Source organism: Ovis aries, chromosome 1 (assembly GCF_016772045.2).
Source record: "Ovis aries strain OAR_USU_Benz2616 breed Rambouillet chromosome 1, ARS-UI_Ramb_v3.0, whole genome shotgun sequence".
NCBI lineage: Eukaryota > Metazoa > Chordata > Mammalia > Artiodactyla > Bovidae > Ovis > Ovis aries.
Genome location: NC_056054.1, coordinates 6,716,467 through 6,743,125, shown reverse-complemented (window position 1 = coordinate 6,743,125; position 26,659 = coordinate 6,716,467). Strand labels below are relative to the sequence as shown.

Sequence of the window (26,659 nt, the reverse complement as noted above, 5' to 3'; positions counted from 1 at the left end):
GACCTGATCAAATTTAAAAGCTTTTGCACAGCAAAGGAGACTCTAAGCAAGGTGAAACGAGAACCCTCAGAGTGGGAGAAAATAACAGCCAATGAAATAATTGACAAAGGATTAATTTCCAAAATATACAAGCAGCTCATACAACTCAATACCAGAAAAACAAACCAATCAAAAAGCAAGAAAAAGACATAAATAGACATTTCTCCAAAGAAAACATACAGATGGCTAACACATGAAAAGATGCTCAACATCACTCATTATTAGAGAAATGCAAATCAAAACTATAATGAGATATCACCTCACACCTGTCAGAATAGCCATCATCATAAAGTTTATAAACAATAAATGCTGGAGAGGGTGTGGGGAAAAGGGAATGCTCTTGCACTGTTGGTGGGAATGTAAATTGATACAGCCACTATGGAAGATGGTATGGAGATTCCTTTAAAAACTAGGAATAAAACCACTATAGGACCCAGAAATCCCACTCCTAGGCATATGCCCTGAGGAAACCAAAATTGAAAAAGACACATGTATCCCATTGTTCATTGCAGCACTGTTTACAACGGCTGGAACATGGAATCAACCTACATGTCCATCGACAGATGAATGGATAAAGAAGTTATGGTACATATACACAATGGAATACTTCTCAGCCATAAAAAGGACACACCTGAGTCATTTCTAATGAGGTAGATGAACCTAGAACCTATAATACAGAGTGAAGTAAGTCAGAAAGAGAAAGATAAATATCATATTCTAATGCATATATACAGAATCTAGAAAGATGGTACTGAAGAATTTATTTACAGGGCAGCAATGAAGAAACAGACAATGGAGAAACATTGAGTTTCATTTTTTAAATGATGCTGCTCAACACCCACCAAAAAGATTCTCTATCCTCTACTAGATCATGGCCCACAGTTTTGACAGTCGCTCTTTCAGACAACAGTGGACCAGAATAGTTTTCCTGCCTGAAACCAAGAAAGCAATACCCTGCTTCCCACCCCAGCCATGTCATTGTTCCTCTGATGCTTGGACAGGGGGAGCAGGACCAGCATCATATTGCCTCCTGTAGGAGAAGCTCATCTCAGGACGTTACTGAGCTTGCCTAGAGCCAGGCAGGAGGAATGCTCAGGTCATCTCCTGGACTCTTCTCCTGCTGAGCCACTGGGACCAGCCCTTGGCCTCAGGCATCACCCCCAACCCTCTGCAGTGGCCTTCCACTCAGGGGGGCCACACAAAATGCTTTTTGGGATTAGTGTTCTGGGTGCCAAGCAAGACACTTCTTGCCTTGGTCTCTTCTTGGGGTGGCCAGACAATTTTCTTTTCTTTTAGAGGAGATCATTTCTATGGAGCCACAGACAGAGAGCAACAAAACAGCCAACAGAGAGAAAGGTTTCAAATTATGACCAAGGTTTCAACTGTTAGAGGTCATACTGTCTTGGGCTCAGAGCTTCCCTGGTGGCTCAGCTGGTAAACAACCAACCTGCCAATGCAGGAGATGCAAGAAACATGGGTTTAATCCCTGGATCAGGAAGATCCCATGGAGAGGGAAATGGCAATCCACTCCACTATTCTTGCCTGGGAAATGCCATGGATAGAGGAACCTGGCAGGCTGCAGTCCTGGTGGGCTCAAGGCCATCATGAAGTGACAATTTCAAGCTGCCACCCTCCCACAGTCCATCCTGTTCATAGAGGTCCAGCAAGACCGTACTCTAAACCTTGTTCATAAGCCACCCATAACCTTGAGAATCTTCAATTTAGGCTGCTTTTGTAAGTCAGACTTAATGTATTTTATAATCATTGATTTTGTCTTCATTGTTGAAATCCAGCCTTTTTATGGGCTTTCCTATTAGTTGTGATAGTTTAAAATTTGTGGCTGATGAGTGTTCTAAGTAAGCGATAATATCTCAAAGATAATTTTGTCCTCTGCGATCTTTTTAATAAAAGCTATGCCTCGTATTATAGCTAGATTTTCTTGAGCACCGTTAGGTAGTAGAACATGATAGAATTCCGTTTTAGATTTTATTGGAGATGCTTCTGGTTCTTCAGACTTAAAGCATGGGATTGTCTATTTGGTATAAGATATAGTCTTCTAGCACTGAGTTACTTGAGAGGTTTTCTCCCCAGTAAGAATGATTGTTGAACTTTATTAAATGTCCCTCCAGCACCAATTGATAGTTTCCTGCTTTTATCTTTTAATCTGAAATTTGTGTTAACAGATTTTCTACCATTATGTTGCCTCTGACTCTCTGGAATAAGGTTTCCCTGACAAACTGAAATATTGTATGTATCTATGAATTTATTTGCAGGTACTTTAGGATATATGAAACTCTATTAGTAACACGCAAAAGCCTTCTTCAGCGATCAATGCAAAGAAATAGAGGAAAAGAACAGAATGGGAAAGACTAGAGATCTCTTCAAGAAAATTAGAGATACCAAGGGAACATTTCATGCAAAGATGGGCTCGATAAAGGACAGAAATGCTATGCATCTAACAGAAGCAGAAGATATTAAGAAGAGGTGGCAAGAATACACAGAAGAACTGTACAAAAAAGATCTTCATGACCAAGAAAATCACGATGGTGTGTGTGATCACTCACCTAGAGCCAAACATCCTGGAATGTGAAGTCAAGTGGACCTTAGAAAGCATCACTACGAAAAAAGCTAGTGGAGGTGATGGAATTCCAGTTGAGCTGTTTCAAATCCTGAAAGATGATGCTGTGAAAGTGTTGCACTCAATATGCCAGCAAATTTGGAAAACTCAGCAGTGGCCACAGGACTGGAAAATGTCAGTTTTCATTTCAATCCCAAAGAAAGGCAATGTCAAAAAATGCTCAAATTACCGTATAATTGCACTCATCTCACATGATAGTAAAGTAATGCTCAAAATTCTCCAAGCCAGGCTTCAGCAATACATGAACCGTGAACTCCCTGATGTTCAAGCTGGTTTTAGAAAAGGCAGAGGAACCAGAGATCAAATTGCCAACATCCGCTGGATCATTGAAACAGCAAGAGAGTTCCAGAAAAACATCTATTTCTGCTTTATTGACTATGCCAAAGCCTTTGACTGTGTGGATTACAATAAACTGTGGAAAATTCTGAAAGAGATGGGAATACCAGACCACCTAACCTGCCTCTTGAGAAATCTGTATGCAGGTCAGGAAGCAACAGTTAGAACTGGACATGGAACAACAGACTGGTTCCAAATAGGAAAAGGAGTACGTCAAGGCTGTATATTGTCACCCTGCTTATTGAACTTCTATGCAGAGTACATCATGAGAAACACTGGACTGGAAGAAACACAAGCTGGAATCAAGATTGCTGGAAGAAATATCAATAACCTCAGATATGCAGATGACACCACCCTTATGGCAGAAAGTGCAGAGGAACTAAAAAGCCTCTTGATGAAAGTGAAAGAGGAGAGTGAAAAAGTTGGCTTAAAGGTCAACATTCAGAAAATGAAGATCATGGCATCCGGTCCCATCACTTCATGGGAAATAGATGGGGAAACAGTAGAAAGAGTGTCAGACTGTATTTTGGGGGGCTCCAAAATCACTGCAGATGGTGATTGCAGCCATGAAATTAAAAGACGCTTACTCCTTGGAAGAAATGTTATGACCAACCTAGACAGCATATTAAGAAGCAGAGACGTTACTTTGTCGACTAAGGTCCATCTAGTCAAGGCCATGGTTTTTGCTGTGGTCATGTATGGATGTGAGAGTTGGACTGTGAAGAAGGCTGAGCGCCAAAGAATTGATGCTTTTGAACTGTGGTGTTGGAGAAGACTCCTGAGAGTCCCTTGGACTGCAAGGAGATCCAACCAGTCCATTCTGAAAGAGACCAACCCTGGGATTTCTTTGGAAGGACTGATGCTAAAGCTGAAACTCCAATCCTTTGGCCACCTTATGCGAAGAGTTGACTCATTGGAAAAGACTCTGATGCTGGGAGGGATTGGGGGCAGGAGGAGAAGGGGACGAACGAGGATAAGATGGCTGGATGGCATCACGGACTCGATGGACGTGAGTCTGAGTGAACTCCGGGAGTTGGTGATGGGCAGGGAGGCCTGGCGTGCTGTGATTCATGGGGTCGCAAAGCATCGGACACGACTGAGCGACTGAACTGAACTGAACCTTTGACAAAAGTATTAATATTAGAAAATAGCTTATTTACATAAAAAGATATGTGTCATTTTCTTTGTCCGGAAAAATTTATGGAGGAAGACTCATTTCCTTGAAAATTTAAATGAATTCCCCAGTGAATCTGGGGGCGAGGCAATACTTAAAAAAATATTTTTCTACTGTTTGATTTTGTTTAAAATTGTTTTATTTTTAAAAACCTATTCATGTTTTTCTTTGAATTAACATTTTTCATTTAACACACGTGCGAGAATGAGATGCCTCTTTTTTGACACTTGAAAGTTTATTGGCCTGTGATTGTGCCCAGTCTTCTCATGTAGTGTAATATCCACAAAATTTTTTTTCATTTCTGGTTTTCATGTATAACTTTTATTGATGAAGTTACTAGAGCTTTCTCCAGCCCATCCTTAGAGAACCAGCTTTGAGTTTTGTGTATTCATTCTCTTTTAGTCTCTTTATCTTTTTTGTCTTTAAAAAAAATACATGGATGGAAACATTCTTGTTGGAAAATACTGAAAGACTCAGGAGTATTCTGAACAGGAAGGGGCCATCCCTCTCCACTGTTCCCACCACTCCACCCAACCTGATCCTCCTCTTCTTCCAGGGCGGGAGGTGGGGGTGCCTCCCTCCCGCCCTCTTCTGAGATAGCAACCCACTCTAGTATTCTTGTCTGAGAAATCCCTTGGACAGAGGAGCCTGGCAGGCTACAGTCCATGGGGTCACAAAAGGGTCAGACATGACTTAGCAACCAAACAATAACAACAACCTCACGGATGGTATCTGGATTCCCCCAAGGTTTTTACTGGCACACACAAGACTCCAGTGACTATCCTAGAGACATACATCCTGCTGAATGGGCAAATATTTCTGAAGGTTGGTGACTCAGAAACAAATATGTTGGAATGAACACAATACTGTAAATCAACTATATTTCAAAAATAAATATTTTAAAAAAGAAACCAATTTGCTGAGTATAGTGTCAGTGTATTGTTAATTTTGATAAAGATTCAAAAACTGCTATTTAGGAGACTTTAAAAAAATTCCAAATAGTCAGGATGTTTTTTAATGTTATTAATTTTTGACTTAAGGCCCTGGGGTAGAGAACTCTGCCTTCCTGTGTCAGTTTGTTTCTTTGTAAAAGAAATGTCTAAGGTTCTTGGCTGAATGAGTAATAAGCTATTCGTTCTCTGAGGTATCCCCCCACCCTCACACCCTTCAGGTGGGAGGAGATTGCTATGGACTGTAGCCCTCCAGGTTCCTCTATCCATGGGATTTCCCAAACAAGAACACTGGAATGGGTTTCCATGCCCTCCTCCAGGGAGTCTTCCCAAACCAGGGACCCAACCCGTGTCTCCTGCGGCTCCTGCATTGCAGGTGGATTCTTTATCTCTGAGCCACCAGGGGAGGAGCTTACGTTCTGCAACTGTTTCTATCTTTCTGATGCTTCCATCAGCATCTATGGATTGCCTTTGACCTGTCCACTGCGGGGGCAGGGAGGGTCTTTCCTCTCCCCCATCAGCGGAGAAAGGATGATGGAGAACTCTCTTCCATTTGCATCTGTCTGGAGACAAGCAGTCGACTGCATTTTCCTTTGTTTTGTTACTGTTTTTCTCTATTTGGTTGCTTGGGATCAATGTCTTCTCCCTCAGAAATAGTAAATAGCCTTATGCTTCTCTTTCAAACCTTTACCACACAGCATTTTCTGGTAATTTTGGAAACAGTTTCACAGATTTTCACAGGGTTGTGTTTTCTTTTGATGGAATCTAAAGTTCTCAGCTATAAATGCTACAAAATTACATTTTACTACCTGTCTCCTGGTATCGCCATGGTCTTCTGTGATCTGTTACTGTAATTTGTTGGTGGCACTAGTTGTAAAGAACCAGCCTGCCAACGCAGGAGTCATAAGAGGCCTGGGTTCGATCCCTGGGTCGGGAAGATCCTCTGGAGGAGGGCACGGCAACCCACTCTGGTATTCTTGCCTGGAGAGCCCCGGACAGAAGAGCCTGGCGGGCTCCAGTCCATAGGGTCACAGAGTCAGACATGACTGTAGTGACTTAGCCCTTCTAGAAGTGCTCATAGAAGCCTTAATGGCAAGTATCAAGATTTCTGGGGTCTGATTGCTTGAATTTAAACCTTGATCCACCACTCACTACTTAGTTCTTGATTTGATTCAACACTGGTGAATGTTGGTTGCGTGCTTACCACGTGACATGCATCATTGTAGGTATTGAGACTAGAGTAATAAGCAGAAGGTGCAAGGTACCTGCTTTACTGAGCTCACACTGGGGGCCCAGGATGAACTGGAAGAGGGAGTCACTGGGGAACAATAAAGTGCTCGTGGCAGTGAGAATGGCCATCACCGACAAGTCTGCAAATAACACCTGCTGGAGAGAGCACGGAGAGAAGGGGCCCTCCTACACTGTTGGTGGGGATGTAAGCTGGCGCAGCCACTGTGGAGAATCATCCTGAAAACAGAGCTTCTAGATGACCCAGCAATCCCTCTCCTGGCATATATCTGAACTGACGAAAACTCTAATTTGAAAAGATACATGCATGCCATGTTCACTACAATACTGTTTAAATAGTCAAGACGTAGAAACAAGCTAAGTGTCTATTAACAGATGAACGGGTAAAGAAGTTGTGGTATATATACAATGGACCATTACTCAGCCATAACAGAGAATGAAGTAATGCCATTTGCAGCAACATGGAAGGACCTAGAGAGTATCATACCAAGTGAGTAAGTCAGAGAAAAGCACACACCCCATTATATCACTTATATGTAGAATCTAAAAAATGATACAAACGAACTTATTTACAAAACAGAAATAGACTCACAGATATAGAAAACAAAGTTATGGCTATCAAAGGGGAAAAGGAAGGGAAGGAAAAATTTGAAGTTTGAGGTTAATAGATACACATTACTATATATAAGATAGATATAACAATAAGGGTCTACTGTACAACACAGGAAACTATATTCAATGTCTTATAACAACCTATAATGGAAATGAATCTGAAAAAAAAATACACGTGTATAATTGAACTGATTGATTGATTATATTCTTGGCAGCCAAAGGTGGAGAAGCTCTATACAGTCAGCAAAAACAAGACCAGGAGCTGACTGTGGCTCAGATCATGAACTCCTTATTGCCAAATTCAGACTTATATTGAAGAAAGCAGGGAAAGCCACTAGACCATTCAGGTGTGACCTAAATCAAATCCCTTATGATCATACAGTGGAAGTGAGAAATAGATTCAAGGGATTAGATCTGGTCGACAGAGTGCCTGAAGAACTATGGACATAGGTTCATGACATTGTATAGGAGGCAGTGATTGTGACCATCCCCAAGAAAAAGAAATGCAAAAAGGCAAAATGGTTATCCTAGGAGGACTTACAAACAGCTGAGAAAAGAAAAGATGTGAAAAGTAAAGGAGAAAAAGAAAGATATACCCATTTGCATGCAGAGTTCCAAAGAATAGCAAAGAGAGACAATAAGATGGATTGAGGATGAGATGGTTGGATGGCATCACTGACTCAATGGACATGAGTGTGAGCAAGCTCCAGGAGTTGGTGATGGACAGGGAGGCCTGGAATGCTGCAGTCCATGGGGTTGCAAAGAGTCAGACATGACTGAGTTACTGAACTGAACTGAACTGAATTGAATTATTTCAAGGCGCACCTAAGACTAACATAATATTTTAAATCAACTATACTTAAATTAAAAAAAAAAGTTCTAGTAGGTCAGATGGTGAGAAATTGTATAGAGAGATGGAAAGGAGAACATGGGAAATAAGAGGTATGGGAGCTGCAGTTTTAGGCAGGGTGGTCAGAATTGTACTTGAGCAAAGATCTGAAGAAAGTGATGCTATCAAGTCATATAAATAGCTTAGGCAAAGTGTTCCAAGCCAGTTCAGTTCAGTCACTCAATCGTGTCCGACTCTTTGCGACCCCATGGACCACAGCATGCCAGGCCTCCCTGTCCATCACCAACTCCCGGAGTTTACTCAAACTCATGTCTATCGAGTCGGTGATGCCATCCAGCCATCTCATCCTCTGTCGTCCCCTTCTCCTCCTGACCCCAATCCCTCCCAGCATCAGAGTCTTTTCCAATGAGTCAACTCTTCACGTGAGGTGGCCAAAGTATTGGAGTTTCAGCTTTAGCATCAAGGTAACCCCAAATGCAAAGCCACTCCTATCCCAAACTCAATGGAAAGCACAGAAGGAAAACTGTAAGATTAACATGATCAAGTTTATGTTTATTTAAAAAATCAAATAGTTTGTTAGGTTTAGATAAGTAAGGAAGGTCTGAAAAGCCCACTAGGAGACAATAATAGTAATTTTGCTGAGACATGAACATGGGTGGTGCCTTGAGTCAGAAAAATGTGGAGCAGGTTTGAGAATGTCCCAGAGGCAGACCAAAGGTTTGATCCCATGGAAGGCAGAGCCTTGAAGAAGTGGAAACTGAAAAAGGTGACCCCCCTGTCCTCATGTTCCTGGTTTGAGAAGCTGAGCGATGAGGGTGCTGTTGTAGAAAGACACTTGGAGAACAATTCAGAACACCAGTGATGGCCAGTGAGCTTCTGAGTCTCAGGCCTGGGAGGCCGGTTAATTCTAATCTCACCTCAATATAACAAGGGACATGTGATTGGGCATCTCGGCAAGTGTTCTGCCTCTCACAGAATTCAGTACTAGGGCACGGCCAATTCTGCAGATGCGGGTTATTAGCAGTCCCAGATACACGGAGTTGGAATAACAGAGGTAAAATGCAAACACATCAGGGACAGGGGATGGGTGAGCTTCCTAGTCTCTCTCTTTCCGAATAGATGCCGAATTTACTTTGGCTTAAGGCTTAACTTGCAGAAGGCAATGGCACCCCACTCCAGTACTCCTGCCTGGAAAATCCCATGGACAGAGGAGCCTGGTAGGCTGCAGTCCATGGGGTTGCTAAGAGTCAGACATGACTGAGCGACTTCACTTTCACTTTTCACTTTCATGCATTGGAGAAGGAAATGGCAACCCACTCCAGTGTTCTTGCCTGGAGAATCGCAGGGACAGGGGAGCCTGGTGGTTTGCCATCTATGCGGTTGCACAGAGTTGGCACGACTGAAGCGACTTAGCAGCAGCAGCAGCAAGGCTTAACTGTGGAGCTGGTAGTGACAAAATGAACTGTAAAAAACAGGGAGGAAGCAGAGGGCTTTGTTACTCACAACTCTAAAGGCCTCCAGGACAATGCTCCTGACAAACAGAAAACAGGTGAGCTGAGCCCCCGGACCTGCTTGGATGCACAGGTTCAGAGATGGAGCAGGGATGAGGGAGAGAAGCCTCCGTCTCCACTGGATGGAGAAGGGAAGAAGGACCAGAAAGGAAGGACCAGAAAGATGGCCATGTGTGGGTCACCAGTGGGTCCTCCCAGGGCCATTGCAACCCTGGGAATATCTCCGACACTCCCAGGCTTAGAGAGACAGAGGGTTCTTGAAGGAAGGGTCTGAGTTTCAAGACTGGGTGACACGTAGTAGGTAGATCAGGCCTGGAGGTAGAGAGGGCTGGAAGAATGCAAAAACAGGGACTTCCCTGGTGGTCCACTGCCTAAAACTCCACGTTCCCAGTTCCAGGGCCCCAGGTTAGATTATTCCTGGTCAGAGAACTAGATCCCACATGCCACAACTAAGATCCGGTGCAGCCAAAAAAATAAAAACAAATATTTTAAAAAAAAAAAGATTGCAAAAATGCTTTGGTTTGAATGCCAGGTTTGTGGGATTCTTGATTTTTTTCACCCAAAACTCTGCAAAAATTTCACATGCTATGATTTTAGCAGTAGCCAAGAGGGTTATGCTTGAGGCAATATTTTCACTTTTCCTAGAGGTGACCACTCCTCACTGTTTCTTGCTTTCTTTTTTTTTTTTTTTTTTGGTTTTGCCTTTTTATTTTCTGCTTCTGCGCTTTAGTACTAATACCTCTAATCCATGTCTGGTAGTAAAACACTTCCTTCTGGAACCACATACCTGCCTCTGCCCAGAACCACATCGAGAGCCGTGATTTTAGGAGTGATGTAACCTCCACACTCCTTCTGTCTGCCTGTGTGCTAAGTCTCTTTAGTCGTGTCCGACTGCGGTCCCATGGACTGTAGCCCCCCAGGCTCCTCTGTCCATGGGATTCTCCAGGCAAGAACACTGGAGTGGGTTGCCATGCCCTCCTCCAGGGGATCTTCCCAACCCAGGAATCGAACTCACTTGTCTTACGCCTCCTGCGTTGGCAGGCAGGTTCTTGACCACTAGCAGAAGCCCCCACCCCTCTCTCTACAGACGAAGAAGCCCAGGAAGCTGAACCCGAGAGATTTCTTCTTCCTCTCTCTCTCTTTTTTTTTAAACCATGATGTAAGCCTTGAAAATATCCTCTGCTGTTTCATCAGTTGATTCTTCTATAGTTTTTCACAGAAATATTGGATCTAAGAACATCTGCTACTTACTGTTGAGAACATATTTCTTTCCTTCGTGCTTGGCTTTGCACTTCCCAGAGCTGTCAGATAAGCGTCTTCTCGCAGATTCTGTGACAGGGCTCGGTTTTCCCGCACAAACATCAGGGACACTGCGGCTGGAAGCGCGTCAATCTGAACACACAATGTGCCAGCTGTGTGCCTCGCTCAGACTTCTTAACGATGCTGGCTCAGTTATGCTGATACTGCAAGTAATACAGTTCGTCGCCGCTTTGGAAATCAAAACGATGTCGTGAGATGACGTCTAAGGCTTTTTCTCATTGCTCAAGCTTTGGCAGATTCAAAATATTAAGGTGCAAGAATTCTGAGCCCCTCCCCCACAGGGCCCCACTCCAGTACTCTTGCCTGGAAAATCCCATGGACAGAGGAGCCTGGTGGGCTGCAGTCCATGGGGTCGCTAAGAGTCAGACATGACTGAGCGACTTCACTTTCACTTTTCACTTTCATACACTGGAGAAGGAAATGGCAACCCACTCCAGTGTTCTTGCCTGGAGAATCCCAGGGGCGGGGGAGCCTGGTGGGCTGCTGTCTATGGGGTCGCACAGGGTCGGACACGACAAGCGACTCAGCAGCAGCAGCAGCCCCCACAGGGTACCGCTGTTCCAAGTCCAGTGGTCTCCCTACATCCGACCTCATCTCTGGGAGCTTCAGTCAGCAGGTCCGTCCCAGCTGAACTGTTGGCTTGATTAATTCTGTTGTCAAGGTTCCTTTTGTTAAAACAGGGTTATGGAGCTATGTCTGAGAGGTTGCATTTGAAGAACTCGGTGTGCGACAAAATTGTTTTCAGTGTTTCTCTCTGTAATGTCTGTATTGCTGCTGTTTAAAACCTCTGTGACTGGTGTTTAAAAATGGCTTCATCTGAGCCTTGTATTTATGTTTGCCTCCTGGTGGTTAGTATCACTGTTTTGATAAACAATATCTCTCTTTCCTCTTCTTTATCTCTTTCTAAAAAATGTTTAATTCAAGATTGATTTCAGTTCAGTTCAGTTCAGTTCAGTCGCTCAGTCGTGTCCGACTCTTTGCGACGCCATGAATCGCAGCATGCCAGGCCTCCCTGTCCATCACCAACTCCCGGAGTTCCCCCAGACTCTCATCCATCAAGTCAGTGATGCCATCCAGCCATCTCATCCTCTGTCATCCCCTTTTTCTCCTGCCGCAATCCCTCCCAGCATCAGAGTCTTTTCCAATGAGTCAACTCTTCGCATGAGGTGGCCAAAGTATTGGAGTTTCAGCTTTAGCATCATTCCTTCCAAAGAAATCCCAGGGCTGATCTCCTTCAGAATGGACTGGTTGGCTCTCCTTGCAGTCCAAGGGAGTCTCAAGAGTCTTCTCCAACATACTGAATACTTTAAGGTGATGAAGGGATTTGAGGAAACAGCAGATTCAGGAAGAATTCTGGGGCCATCCCCAAGAGCCGATCATGGACCCTCATGAGAGGGGTGACCTTCCTCTACCTGGAGGAGAAGAGCATCATTACTGCCAAGATTGAAGGACACCAAGAAGATTCCATGCACACAGCCCTTGCTGTTTCTCCCACTTACCTACCCTTAGCTTGTACCCTTTGTCCTAGCATGTTTCCCTGCTGCCCATTCTTCACTAAACCCAGCATAGAAACACTCAAGTTAAACCTTTCTTTTGGGCCTTAATTTCCTTATGAAGGTTGCCAAGTTGTGTAAAACTTACATTAAATAAATTGGTATGCTTTGCTTCTACTAATCTGTCTTTGTCAATTTGATCTTCACATTCAATCAGGGACTCTAAGGAGGGCCAGGAAAGCTTCTTCCTCCCCTATGCTTGTGTGGTACAATATTTAGGCTAAAAAGGAAACTGCTTTGTGATGTTTTCTGTAGCATTTGAAACGAGTCACATCATCAAAGAGAATGCTTTCACATCCTTACATGTCTCATTCCAGACTATAGAAAGTCACGATATGTAAGAATATCTCCACCATAACAACTGAATGCAGAGTGTAGACCTTATAGGGGACCCTGATTTGAACAAACTGGCTGTAAAAAGAGATTTTTATGAAAACTAGAGACATTTGACTATGGCATGACTATTGTTGTTGTTCGCTTGTGTCTGACTCTTTGCCATCCAATGGATGGCAGCACATCAGATTTCCTTGTCCTTCACTGTCTCCCTGAGTTTGTTCAAACTCGTGTCCATTGAGTCAACGATGCTAACTAACCATCTCATTCTCTGTTACCCCTTTCTTCTCCTGCCCTCAGTCTTTCCCAGCCTCAGTGTCTTTTCCAATAAGATGATACTAAAAAATATTGTTAATTTTTAAAGATGTGCTAATGGCATGGTGGTTATGCTAAAAATATATGTAAGTATGTTAAAAATATGATTTAGAAATTCACTTTAAACTGTTTTTAAATGTGTGGAGAAGACTCTTGAGAGTCCCCTAGACAGCAAGAAGACCAAGCTAATCACTCCTAAAGAAAATCAATCCTGAATATTCATTGGAAAGACATGCCGAAGCTCCAATCCTTTGGTCACCTGATGTGAAGAGTTGACTCATTAGAAAAGATCCTGATGCTGGGAAAGATTGAAGACAGGACGAGAAGGGGGTGACAGAGGATGAGATGGCTGGATGGCATCACCCACTCAGTGGACATGAGTTTGAGCAAAGTGTGGGAGATGGTGAAGAGCAGGGAAGCTTGGCGTGCTGCAGTCCATGGGGTTGCAAAGAGTCAGACATGACTGAGCAATTGAACAACAAAAACCGACATGAAATATGACACAATGTTAGGAAAATGCTGATGATTTGAACTTTAAGCTGGCAAATGGGCCCAGGGAGTTTTTCAACTTTGGGTATGTCTGAGACTTTCATAGTAAAAAGAAAAACTCAAACTGGCTATAGTTATGGAAATGAACATCAGAATAATCTTGGGGCTTTAAGTATTAAATCAGAATAATTCAAGATTTTGTTGACACTGAAACATAGACCTATTAGATTCTTTTTCTTTGTTGACATTACTGTTTGTGCTCTTGATTCGTGAGTTCCTGACACTTGTTTCTAGTGTCTGGACTGGGAAATGGTAGATTTATCTTGACTTCCTTTTCACAGAGAATACATGAAGATAGAGAATGTGACTACTTCTTGGTTCTAAAGGGATTCTGAATGGTATAAGAAATAGTCAGAAAGTGAAACAGGAGAATTGAGGATTTTAAAGTTCAGAGGCTACAAATTCATAGAAACCTGGGGTGGCGTGATAACGGCCAGGGGCAGGGGTAGGTGGGAATTGAGTGAAGGTGGCCGGAGAGTACCGATCTCCAGTTAGAAGACTGCTAAGCTCCGGGGATCTAAAGCATGCACGTGACTGTAGCTAACGGTACTGTCTCGTACACTTGAAAGTTGCCAGGAGACTAGACCTTAAAGCTCCCATCACACGCAAATACAAAAGTGGTTACTACGGGAGGTGACGACACGCTAATCTTATCGTGGTCATCTTTTCACACTACGTCAAATCATCATGTTGTACAACTTAGGCTAACACAATATGATATGTCAGTTACATATTAATAAAGCTGGGGGGAAAAATCAGAGATTATGCCAAATGAACAGAAAAATCCAGTATTTCCAGACAACAGTGAGAAAGTTACTCAGAGAAAGAACACTGTATTTGTTTGAGTTTCCTGGTAACCAAGGCCAAGGGAAAAAACACAGATGACCCTCAATAGCTGAAAAGGGAATGAGACACATTTATCTGTGTTTATGATGAAACTGTACTTGTGATGAAATATACCTCTAAAGATTATATTTGTCTATTGAGTAACATAGAAGTCAGCATTTTCAGTTGCTGTTTGAAAACATATTGTTAATTACAAGTCAGTAACATTGGTTCTGTGGAAGGTTAAGAAAACATGCTCTAGGTTCAGTAACATTGGTTCTGTGGAAGGTTAAGAAAACATGCTCTAGGTATGTTGGTGTCTGGAGCGCTAACGAATTTGAAAAATTTAAAAGCATCAACAAGCCATGTGCTAGGCTCTCAGACCAGAGCTTTGATGAAAATGGGCAGTGGCTAGAGGAGACGGGCTGCCTTCCCACCTTGGGCAGACTCTCTCATGCCCACGCTGACCACAGATCCCCACATGTATTCTGGAAATCAACAGTTGTTTTTTTTTTTTTCAAAGTAATTTTTATCTTTTAAATTGAAGTATAGCTGATTTGGGCTTCCCAGGTGGCTCAGAGGTAAAGAATTTGCCTGCCAGTGCAGGAGCTGCTGGAAATGTGGGTTCAGTCCCTGGGTCAGGAAGATCCCCTGGAGGTGGAAATGGTAACCCACTCCAGTATTCTTGCCTGGAGAATCCCAGGGACAGAGGAGCCTGGCAGCTGCCATCTGTGGGGTCACAAGCAGTCAGAAATGACTGAGCACGGACAGGCATTGGACATAGTTGATTTACAGTGTTAGTTTCTGTGCACAGAAAAGAGTTCCAGTGTATATATGTAAATATACATATTCTCCTTCAGATTATTTCCCCTTATAGGTTATTGCAATGTATTGACTCTACTTCCCTGTGCTATACAGTAGATCCTTGTTGCTTATCTATTTTATATACAGTAGTATGTATCTGATAATCCCAGACTCCTGATTTATCCCTTTCCCCTTTGGTAGCCATAAGTTTGTTTTCCATGTCTGTGGGTATATTTCCGTTTTGCATATCAACTCATTCGTATCTTTCTTTTTGTAGATTTCACATATAAACGATATCATATGATATTTGTATTTCTCCACCTGGCTTATTTTACTTAATGTGATAATCTCTAGGTCCGTCCATGTTGCTGTAAATGACATTTTCATTCTGTTTTAGGACTAGGTAATATCCCATTGTGTATATGTATCGCATATTCTACATCCTTTCTTTCATGGATGGGCATTTAAGTTACTTTTGTGCTTTGGCCATTGTAAATAGTACTGCAATAAACATTGGAAAAAAACACCAGTCCTGTTAGACATTACCAGGTGCCCTACCAAAAAAGTTTCAAAGCCTAAACTTGTGATGTGCTGGTCTCGATAAAGTGAAATCAGTTTGCTGCAGAATAGCATTAGCCTTTAAGACACTGAGGTGTATCTCGAACGTCCAAGGGACTTAGACTGTACTGATTCCCCAGTAAGGTTGACCGTGGAAACTCTCTCCCTCCCCTGCTTTAATTCTTTTCCAAATGCAGCGTGCTTTATTATCTCTTCCCCTCAACATGTACTTTGGGAAACACTGAACTGCGGTATCTGCTGAAATGAGCACCGTTAGCTTTTGGAGCAAACATTTACAGCATCATGGCTCCTCTGTCACTCAGAGCCAAACCTGCAGACTCCTGGTTGATACGGGAGTTCAGAGCAGCATCCTGATTGCCTGATTCACCCTCTCCCATCCTCCCACCAAAAGACGCATGAAGCCACGTGCAAAATCGCAACTGCACCACAAGCTAAGAATATCCATGAAGCTTGGCCCCAGTCGAGGAGGGATTCCTGCCAATGGTGGTGCAGATGAGGACAGATTGAGGAATGCTCATTAGCTGATGCACAGTGAGGCTTCTGAAGCAGAGCTCTGAGTCAGACCAGAGGGAGCCAGGCCCCTCCCAGACATTGCCTCCCCAGGTGAAGGTGGTCACTTCCTTCTCTCAACCACCAACAGTTCTGCCAGTTTGTAAATTTTAAATTCACCCACCAATGAGGCCACCTGAAACTCCTGGTTCTCTGGAAATACTTCTGTTCCAGGTGGGAAGGGCCTCATCAAACACCTACTGACCCCAGAATTGTGGTTGATGGCCTTCCCTTCCCCTGAGGCTCCAAGAAGTTTCTGTCAGCCCCAGGGCAGTCAGGAAGAGGTCATGGGGGTGGATCCTCAGCTTCCACAACCTGGTTCTAAATGCAGGCAAAGAATGTCATTTTAGTAGATATGAAGTCAGCAAAGAGATGTCAGCTTTGGGCAAAAGGTGAAGCATCTCACAACTTAGAGGTAAAGTTAGTAGAATTTAAAATGGGGACACGAGGTGTTAGCTAAAGCTATTGTTGTCATCATCTTGTGATGTATAACTAGATCACCTCAAACTTACACAGATAATGTATCAATTATCTCTCAGTTTTAAGGAAGCCTCTGGGGCAAGAAGGATAGGATATATATCTTCCAAATTATAGTAAGAAAAAAAAAAAGATACTCCATAGAGCAAAAGACAGAAAAGGGATATTAAGTGTGCATTTTTATAAAAGCAAAAACCGTAGAAATAAGATGGCAAATATAAGAGCAAATATCCTTTTTGAGACAATTAACAAAATAAAGTTTCCTTTTAAGAGACTCTAAGACTGGATCAAAAACAAAATTTAAATGTGTTTTATTATGAGACTCCCCCAAAACAAAAGGACAGAACAGATTTTTTTTTTAAGGTGGACAAAGATATATTAGGCACACATATATACAATGAAGCAGAATTTTCAAATCTTTTATCAGATAAAATGGGATGCAGGGGAAATTATTAAACAAAAAAGGTTATTTCAGGTTGCTAAAGATATAATTATGATGAAACTAGTGACCTTGAATCCCTATGTGCCAGATAAAACAGCACCGACATTTAAAGAAACTTAAAAATTTAAGACGAAATTCAATACAAAAAAATTTGTAACTGAAAATTTTAACAAACCAAGGTAAGATTTCATTTGCAAGTCATGGAATGAATAGAAAAATTTAAGAAGCATAGAAATTTTGGATAATAAAATAATATAATTGATTAAAGGGTAATTATTTAAAAGATTTACATGCAAAAAAATGTAACTTCTTTCAAACAAGATATTTTGGATATTTACAAAAGTGACTATTAAATAGCATACAGGAAAACTGTGAATCGCAAAAGTGGCTCTTTTGTATGAACTTAGCAATTAAACTGAAATTAGTAACTAAAATTTGAAAACACAACAAAAGTAATCAGGAAACTTTAAACACATTTTTAATCAACTCTGTCTAGAAAGAAACGATTAATTCCTTGAAAATGCCAAGATCTGTAAATTGTTGTTAGTGATTTCAATGCTCTGAGACCATTCATTGCCATCTCCAAGGTAGGACGCTATGTTCATGAAAATCACATTTTCAGAGACTCTAAAATGGCACTGGGAAATGTGAAATTTACAACTTAGGTGCAAAAACAGGCTACAGAAAAACATGGAGCAAATACTTCTATTTTTAAGGTAACAGTTAAAACAATGACATGAACCAATTGGCAGGGACTGTGAGGTGAAATTATAAGTGATTTAAATTTGCTTATTTCTATTCTGTATGTTTCTCAAAATTTGGGCAACAAATACATAGTTATACAGTAAACAAATAAGAAACAATTTTTCAAGAAAAATGTTTAAAATTACAATTAAGCCCAGGATGTGCTCACTTTGATCTGGATTCTAGGTGCCTGCCCAGGTGGGATCTGCCCAGGCATGACCTGCTCAGGTGTCCATTTGCTCAACTCTCATCTCCAGGGACCACCTTCTGCTCATTGGTTACCGATTACTTCATCCGTCACTGACATGGAAGACTCCTCCCTACTTAGCAAGTCAGACAGAATTAATGTTTCTTTCCTTCCAAAACTGTATCTGGACTGAAACCAAATTAATGCATGAGGATTCACGAACAATAGCCTTCTCTTTGGTATACGCCCCAGGCGAACTTTTGAACATTTCCAAGGCTCTTCGTTGGAGAACCTGCCTCCTGCCTCTGCCTTCCCTCCATCCATGAACATGCAAGAAACCAGGGGCTTCTCTCAATGGGGTGGAGCACAGGTATGCGAATAAGCACAATGCTGGAAAACCAGCTCAGATAATAAGTGAGGGAGAGAGGAGCCTGAATGGAAGAGAAGTCAGAGTTGTAAGACTGTCTGAAACTGAAAGACCAGCGCAGCTGTAATGAAGAGTGTAAGGCAAGATGGGGCTGCGGATACACATGCACTTCACGAATAGTGATTTGTGGGCCTTGTGGAAGATTTGGGGCTTTGTCTTAAGAGCAACAGAACCACTGACATATTTTCAGCAGACGGTGACATGACCGGACCTCTGTTGAGAAAATCTCAACATTGCTGCAGTAGGAATAACAAAATGCAGACAGGCTAGACAGCAAACGTAGTGACCATCGGGGAGACCAGACTGCGTGACAAAGGCAGAGACAAAGGGAAGTGGGCAGATTAAGCGGAGAAGAACAATGCAGTGCTTCCCAACTAGGGACAGTTTAGACCCTCAAAGGATGGCTGACAAATTCTGGAGAGGTTTTTAGTTATCACAACTTGGAGGGAGGTGCTGACTGGTATCTTAGTGGCCAAGGATATTACTCAATATCCTACCTGCTCAGGATGGCCCCTCCACAAAAAGTGATGCAAAAGGTCAATAGTGCTGCCGTGGAGAAGCCTGGATGAGCAGCACTGAGGTGGGAGAGGCTGCAGGGGAGTCCCCTTTCCTGAAAAGGACCGCCGGTGGTGCTGGCCCCTGAGCGAGCGGACCAGGATGCAGGGAAGGCAGCGAGGGCCCCTGTGCCCTCCCAGTGGACCCACTGCTGTCAGGAGCCCCCACTGACACGGTGCACTGGCACACCCTCCTCCTGCAGGCTTGGCTCTGAGAAAGCGCTTCTCTGCCTCTTTGGGCCTAGCCCAGCACAGTGTCCCGTCCCATTCATCCGGAGTATATGGCTGAGTGGGTTTACCTGTGCCTGCTGGGATTCGTGAGAAACCAGTGCTGTGTTCACACTGGGGAGGGACAGGACCAGACAGCCAGGGCCCCATCAATAGTCTTACCTTTTTACACTGCTCAGGTCTCCCCTGCCCCTGCTACACTGTTCAGTTTTGATGGACTTTTTAGAACCACAGTCCTCAACCTTTTTGGCACCAGGGACCAGTTTTGCGGGAGACAACTCTTCCAAAGGCTGGGGTGGGGAGGAGTTGGTGGAAGGGTGGAGAGGGGCAGGGGTTGATGGGAGGCTGGGGGGGAGGGGGGAGGGGAACGGGAGGGGGAAGGGGGAATGGGGGGAGCTTGGCGATGGTGGGTAGGCGGGTAGGGGTGTGGTTTTGGTCTCACCTGCTGTTCACCTCCTGCTCTGCTGCCTGGTCACTAACAGACCACGGACCCATGCTGGTCAGGGGCCCAGGGGTTGGGGACCCCTGTTTTAGAACACACTTTCATTCCTTTTTCAAATCTATACATCAAAAGATCAAACTGAAAAATAAAGGCTTCATATTCTGGCTCCAAACCTACCACTAAAATTTGGGACAACTCAAATCGGTCTCTGATGTGAGAGCTCAGGCACCTGGCCAGGGTCTCCATGTGAACCGAAGCCACGTGCGTGGAGCTGGTCACCCACAAAATTCATGCTTATGGTGCCAGCCATGCAGGTCTGGTGAATAATGATGGGATTGAAAGTGTATGATAGCTGACATTTAACAAAAGCCTTGAGGTCAGTGACATGGAGAAAAGAGATGGAACTCCTAACACTGGGCTTTCTTGCACCCGTTTTATGGTTTGGCGCTGGGTGTATCATAAAGAGCATTCTGGGACAAAAGGGTGTTTGGGACCCTCCGAGAGCTAGACTGGACTTGGGGTCCATCCCATCAGGGGAAAGACCTGGGGATTCTAGGAGCTCCTGAGGGGAGGCCAGCTAGGCTGATCACACAATGAACTAACAGCCCCTTGGAAGGCTCAGGAGGTGGGACAGCCCTTTAATCCACAGACCTGAGGGGAAGGGCTGTTTTGAGCATGATCTGCCCCATAACTCCGGCTCAGCCCCTTCCTAAGGAAGGACGAGGGAGGGGCAGGGAGCCCTCGTAGCTGGCTTTCTGTAGGGGGGCTGGAAGCAGCGTGCTGAGGTCTCGATGAACCCAGTACAAAGGTGGGTCCCCCTGCCTGAACACCCCATTTCCTATCTGCCTCTCACCCAGATCACTCATCACCCATGCTCACGTTCCAGACTCTCTTCTGGGCAGCTTGGAACCCCAAAGCTGCTGTGGACACTCTTCTGATTGATTCTATCAAACCACTGACGCCACCACATGGGAAATGTGCCTGGGTCCTGAGAGGCCCTTGAGGGTGGGGCTGTGCTTAGAGCTCCACATGGGGCAGTGCCTGCACTCGGGAGTGGCTGGATAACCCGGAGGCACAGAGCCCTGCCTGCAGCTCATCTGGTGCCCGAGAGTGATGGAGGACTTTGCCCCCAGGGTCCTCAGGCAGCCCAGGGCACCCAGCACCGGTGCTGGCAGCCTCGATTCAGGCGTGTAGGGGAGCCCTGGAGAAGAGTAGCCCCCATGCTTTCAGGTTCTCAGCCCCAGTGATGGCTCATAGTTTAGGACCTGGCAGGGAGGGGAACCCCCACAATTGCTGACAGCAGCAGTCTAGAGAACCCTGGGGTCCTCTTGAAAGAGCTGGGAAGGAAGACTTCTAGAATGTGGGAATGACATTCCCAGAACAGCAAGTGTCAGCAGCGCCCTAGGAAGACTGCCCATGACCACTATCCTGACCTTGGTTTTCCCCTGGTCACATGGAAAGCAGGGATCACACCCAAATCGCCTATTAGTCATGTTTCTAGGAAAGAGGCCCTCCATGAGATAAATTGCCTGTTGATCTTAAGACTGGGATGTTTCCTATATCTCAGCAAGAAGTTAAGTGTCAATCAATAAAAGTAGGTGATGATCAGACATGTTTTTGATTTTAAAGCTTGGACAAGTTCTTTGTTTTGTGTTTGCATTTTTTTTTTTTTTTTTTTTTGCTTTGTCATTTTATCTTACACAGCTGGTTTGTGACAGATTCAGAAGTCAGCACTCAAGAGAAGGTCAGAACAACGGCCTCCGACCTACCGTGGATCAAGACAACAGTGTCAGGGGCTCTGTCCTCCCCAGCAACCTGGTAAGTTCTTCCTTTCTGAAAGATGTGGGAGCCGGTTTGCTGAGCTGCCAGCCTGGTGGGCCAGACCCCTTGGCAGGCTTTGCTGTGGGCTTCATCAATTCTCTCTGCACCAGGAATTATACTAGGCCTCCTATGGGATGTGTTTGTAGCTTCAGGGTCTGCTTATTCAAGCCCCACCCATCTGTTCTGGAAGCCAGAAGCTGCATGAGTAGAGACCCCACTAGTGGAGGTTTGTGGGGACCCCTTCCGGGGTCAGCATCATGGAAGGGAGTGAGGGTGGCGGGGGCAAAGCTGGGGCTTTGATTCTCAGGCAAGCCTCAATGGACTCCATGGAGAGGACTGAAGATGAGATGATTTCCGGAACATTCCATAGACAAAATAGAGTCCTGCTTACGCGGGATGGAGAAGAGAACTGCAGAGACACGAGGAGCCATGCAGACAGGAACAGACCGTCTCAGGAAAGTGAACTGACAAGGGCTCTGGGCAGCAAGGTCTGGAGGAGGTTGAAGTCTGTGCCATCACAGGCCCCCTAAAGCTGCCCACCTCTGGCTCTCCAGTTCATTTAATGGTTCCTCTGGGCACCTTTGTACTTGTGGTCAAGACCACTAACAGCCTTTGCCTTCCCCTCCTCCCCCAGATCCAATCTTCTGGTCAGTCTCGTTGGCTCTAACTTTTAAAACGATTTTTAATCTCAAAAGGTCAAGGGCCAGTTACTTTAAAATGTACAGTCATTTTGTCCCCAGTCACCCCACTGATACAGGCATCATCGTCCCCACTTTGGGAGATGCAGTTTCAAGGACTCTGATGGGTCCAGGGCTGGCCCGGGCTCCTGGAGGAGAGTAGCCAACAGGGCCTGGACATGGCCTGGGGTCTCTGAAGCCACTTCCGCATCCTCTTTGAATTACCTGCTCAAGATGTGTGACGTCAGAGTGGGACCACCCTGCATTCACATGATGAAGTGAGGGAGCTCAGTCTTGTCTGACTCTTTGCGACCCCATGGACTGCAGCACACCTGGCTTCCCTGCCCATCACCAACTCCCAGAGTTTACTCAAACTCATGTCCATTGAGTCAGTGATGTCATCCAACCATCTCATCCCCTGTGGTCCCCTTCTCCTGCCTTCAATCTTTCCCAGTGTCAGGGTCTTTTCCAGTGAGTCAGTTCTTCCCATCAGGTGGCCAAAGGATTGGAGTTTCAGCTTCAACATCTGTTCTTTCAATGAACATTCAGGACTGATTTCCTTTAGGATGGCTGGTTGGATCTCTTACAGTCCAAGGGACTCTCAAGAGTCTTCTCCAACACCACAGTTGAAAAACATCAATTCTTCAGTGCTCAGCTTTCTTTATAGTCCAACTCTCACATCCACACATGACCACTGGAAAAACCATAGCCTTGACTAGATGGTCTTTTGCTGCAGGTTTACTCCAGGGAATCCCCTCCCCGTGTGACATTCCTCCAGGACACTCAGCACCTTCTGTTCCCCCTCCTCTCCTTCACCACTGCACCAAGCTGTGCCCTTCATCCACCAAGCATGCAAAACAGGTTACCCCCTGTTGTGTGGGGTGAGTGTCCTGGGCTGGGAGTGGGGGGTTTCGGGTCCCGGATCGATATCTCCACATCAGTGGTCTCCGTGTTCTGCTTGTTCCTGTCCTGCTTATGCTCTAGAAATGTGGAGGTGAGGGAGGAATTTGCCATCAACAGCTTTGGCTGAGTAAACATGCTTCCTGCTTCGTTCCAAGCTCATTCACTTATAAATCAGATTAATGAAAAATCGGGGAGCATGAGCTGTATGCCAGACACAGTGCATAAGCAATGTCTTCAAGGAACGCCAGTCTAAATGGTGAGAAGGAGGAAAGTGTGATTGGAGAGCAGCCTTCCTCATGAAAGCTTATGTGCTGTAAACCCTGGGGTGTTAACAGAGGGGGAGAATCCAAAATGAGCCTTGAATGACGAAGTCTTGCTCCACCCAATCTCAGAACCACCAGCACTGCGTCCATGCAGTGTCATCATATGGGATGTTTCCTGGAAGCCACTTTTCCATGGCCAAGAGGAGCACACCCTCACCCTGGCGTTCAGTAGCACGTGACAGTGGCTTGGAAATCTGAGAACTAAGCGGGGCCAGAAGGACCAGTGTTACTGGGCATGTTACTGGGCTGCATCTCAGCATCTTCTGTAAAGATGAGGGAACAAGCAGAGGCAGGAGAATCAAGCTAGGCATGGCCACAGAACCAGGATATGCCATCTGCAGTCTGACAGCAGTGCCTGAGGCTCACTAACTATCCAGAACTGGTCCCCAAATTGCTCTCCTCTGGGGGAGGCAGCACTTCCAGTAGTGAGAATGCTTGCGTCACTGACTCCCTAAGTCAAGGCTTCTAAGGCCTCAAACCCAGGCAGTTGGAGAGGAAAGGAGCTTGCATAGGTTTCTCCAGACTGATGGCGGTTTGGTTGCCCTATTTCTTCGAAAGGAAGAAAGGCAGGATGCTTTGAAGGAAACGTGGAGGAAAAAGTCACTGGTAGACAAGGAGGGGTTGGGGAGGGCAGATTCCCAAGAAGAGAAGCTCTTCTCCAGCAATGCCTCTGGAGCTGAGGTCAAAGCACCTGCAGACTTACCAGGGAAACTGGATGGTCTCTGCAGCAGGACACCCAGAGTGACATCGTAAGAGGGTCACCAAAGCCCTGAGCTGCTCCTTAATGTTCAGGTCAGAATCTCAGTCATGCAGGGATTCTGAATTGGTCCTCCTTGGGGGAATTATTAGCACTGGCTGAGCTCTCAGCAGAGTGTGTGTGTGTGTGTGTGTGTGTGTGTGTGCATGTGTATGAAATAAATACAAACATTGAAAGCCAGTAATAAAACAAACACCCGTGCATCCACCTTCATGATAAAAAATAAGGCATTAGCAGTCCGGCCAGGCTGCCTGGTGCCTCTCACCAAGAACTTCCTTCCTGTACTTTCAGGCTAGACACACCCTTGCTTTCTTTATTGTTTTACCACCTATGTATATATTTCTGAGCAATGTGTAGTTTGGTTTAGAGAAATGAGGTAATAAGCACAAATTTAGTGCTTATGACATAAAGAAAAGATTGTAACCCTGCTTGGAACTGAAAGCTCCCAGGAGAGCAAATGGAACCATCTGTATTGTAGAGCCTGGCTTCCACTTTCCTGAGAGTTTACAAGAGCCCCTTCTGGGGGAGCCATAAGCAAGATCTTGAGTGGGTTCTGGGAGCCACAAGGACCATCCTAGCTGGGGCATCAGGCAGATGGGAGGGGTGGACTGGGGACCACAGCAGGAACAAGGTCAGGGAGCTGTTCACGCTTTCTAAGCTTCTAAGCTTGCTGGCTCACCTCCAGCTGTCAAGGAGGCCACGTGTGAACACTTTCATAGGGTAAAATTAAGGATCTCAGGTGGACCAGGGGCCAGTATGTTGAGGGGAGAATAGAAACCTCATCAACACACAAAGAAGTCAAGCCCAGATGGGTCAGGCTGACCCAGGAGTTCCGTCCTTGAGTAAAAGACAGACCATCCATCAGTGACTCCAGGACGCAGACCTCACCCGGTGGGCCTCCAGAGTCACAGGGTTCCATTCTGAAAGTACTGTCCTCCGTCAGCACACACAGGCTGTCCTGGGTTCACCCCCAGCTCCACAGGTACCTAGAGCTGATTCTTCCCAGGGCGTTTCAGAGTCAGATTGTTCTCAGCTTCTTTCCTGAAAGTGAAGTCAACTTTTTAAGCTCTTCAGTCATCACTGCACCCATCTTCTTTCCAGTTTTCCCAAAGTTGTGTGGCCATGTTTTCATCTTTGCTCCTGCTCACCTGGGGCCCTGTCTCCATCTCCCCCCGCTAATTCCTCCCCAGTCTTTCACTGATCTAGCAAAATGAGACTGGGTGTTGTTTGGAGAGAACAAAACTAGACTCTGATGGTCAGTCTGCCATCCTAGCCTGGAGCCTCTTTGATTATTCTTTTTGACTACGGTTCCTGATTCAGGTTTTCAGCAGCCCTGTTGACCAGAGGTCTTCAGCCAGGGGACCACAAACCCACAGAAATGAGAAGAGTTTCCAGTGGGGATCAGGCAGGAGGAATTGAGTCATCTGGAGAGTTTCAGTGTCCTCAACAGGTGATGAAGTTGGGGTTCCCCTCTTGCACTCCCTGTTTGGTATATTTCAAAAAGGAACTGCCTCCTACTCACCTACAGGATTCTTTGCAAAAAGACATTTTAATGTTGGTTGTTGTTTAGTTGCTAAGTCATATCTGACTCTTTGTGACCCCAGGGAGTGTAGCCCACCAGGCTCTTTTGTCCATAGGATTTTCCAGTCAAAAATTATTGGAGTGAGTTGCCATTTCCTTCTCCATTTAATGTCAGTGATGGTCTTGAAAACGTTGAAAGGCTTTAATGGCTAGATAAAAATCCTTTCACACACCAGGTGGCAGTTTCTATGTTTGCTTTCCAAAAAGTCAACAGTTGATTATTATTAAAATTATTCTCTTTCTTGATGAAAAAGCAGTGCATGATTTTGGCACATAACTCAGAAAATTCAGAGTTGAGTGACACTGACTGATTAAAAAAATTAAATTTAAAAATTTGAAAAACCAACTTCTGCATGCAAGAGAAAAATCCTTAGTGCTGATAGTTGTAAAAGTGAAAAACATAGAAGTAGTTTCATTGTGAATTCTAACTCATTCTAGAAAGAGAATACTCCTACTCATGAAACAATTGGAAACTGAGATAGCATCATTCATCTCGTGAAGAGAGAAATTTCTGGTAACATTTCCCCTTTAATATTTATTCATCAAAATATGAAATCTACTTGTATTTTGGTCAGTTCTTTGCTACTAATAATTGTAATGGTAATGTGACCCAGAGGTAATTTTTAGCATCACAATGCATATGGACACGGGATATTAAAAGCATATTTTAGCTCCTGCTCATGGGCACGTTCGTTTTTGATTCAGAGACATGTAATCAATGGAATACTTTCAAACAAAAAATGTTTCACATCAGATTAAATTCTATAGGAATGGAAATACGAATTCAAAGAGAAAGGGAAGCATGCAAAATTTTCAATGGCTAAAGAAGAATTTTTTCTTGCTGGTTGTGTTTTAATGGATGATCAGTTCAGTTCAGTCGCTCAGTCCTGTCTGACTCTTTGCGACCCCAT

The 26,659-nt window shown here is 44.5% G+C and overlaps 1 protein-coding gene and 1 long non-coding RNA gene across 2 annotated transcripts in view; both read left to right on the top strand.

The window, feature by feature from the left end:
• The window catches only part of SPP2 (secreted phosphoprotein 2), a 553,934-nt gene that overhangs the window by 240,835 nt on the left and 286,440 nt on the right, over positions 1–26,659 (top strand). The gene's annotated exons all lie outside the window — the stretch shown is intronic.
• The window catches only part of LOC121818818 (uncharacterized), a 32,078-nt gene continuing 26,616 nt past the window's right edge, over positions 21,198–26,659 (top strand). Inside the window, exons 1-2 of the long non-coding RNA XR_009596478.1 lie at positions 21,198–21,280; positions 21,405–21,504. This is a non-coding gene — a long non-coding RNA (uncharacterized LOC121818818). The remainder of the gene's footprint in view (positions 21,281–21,404; positions 21,505–26,659) is intronic.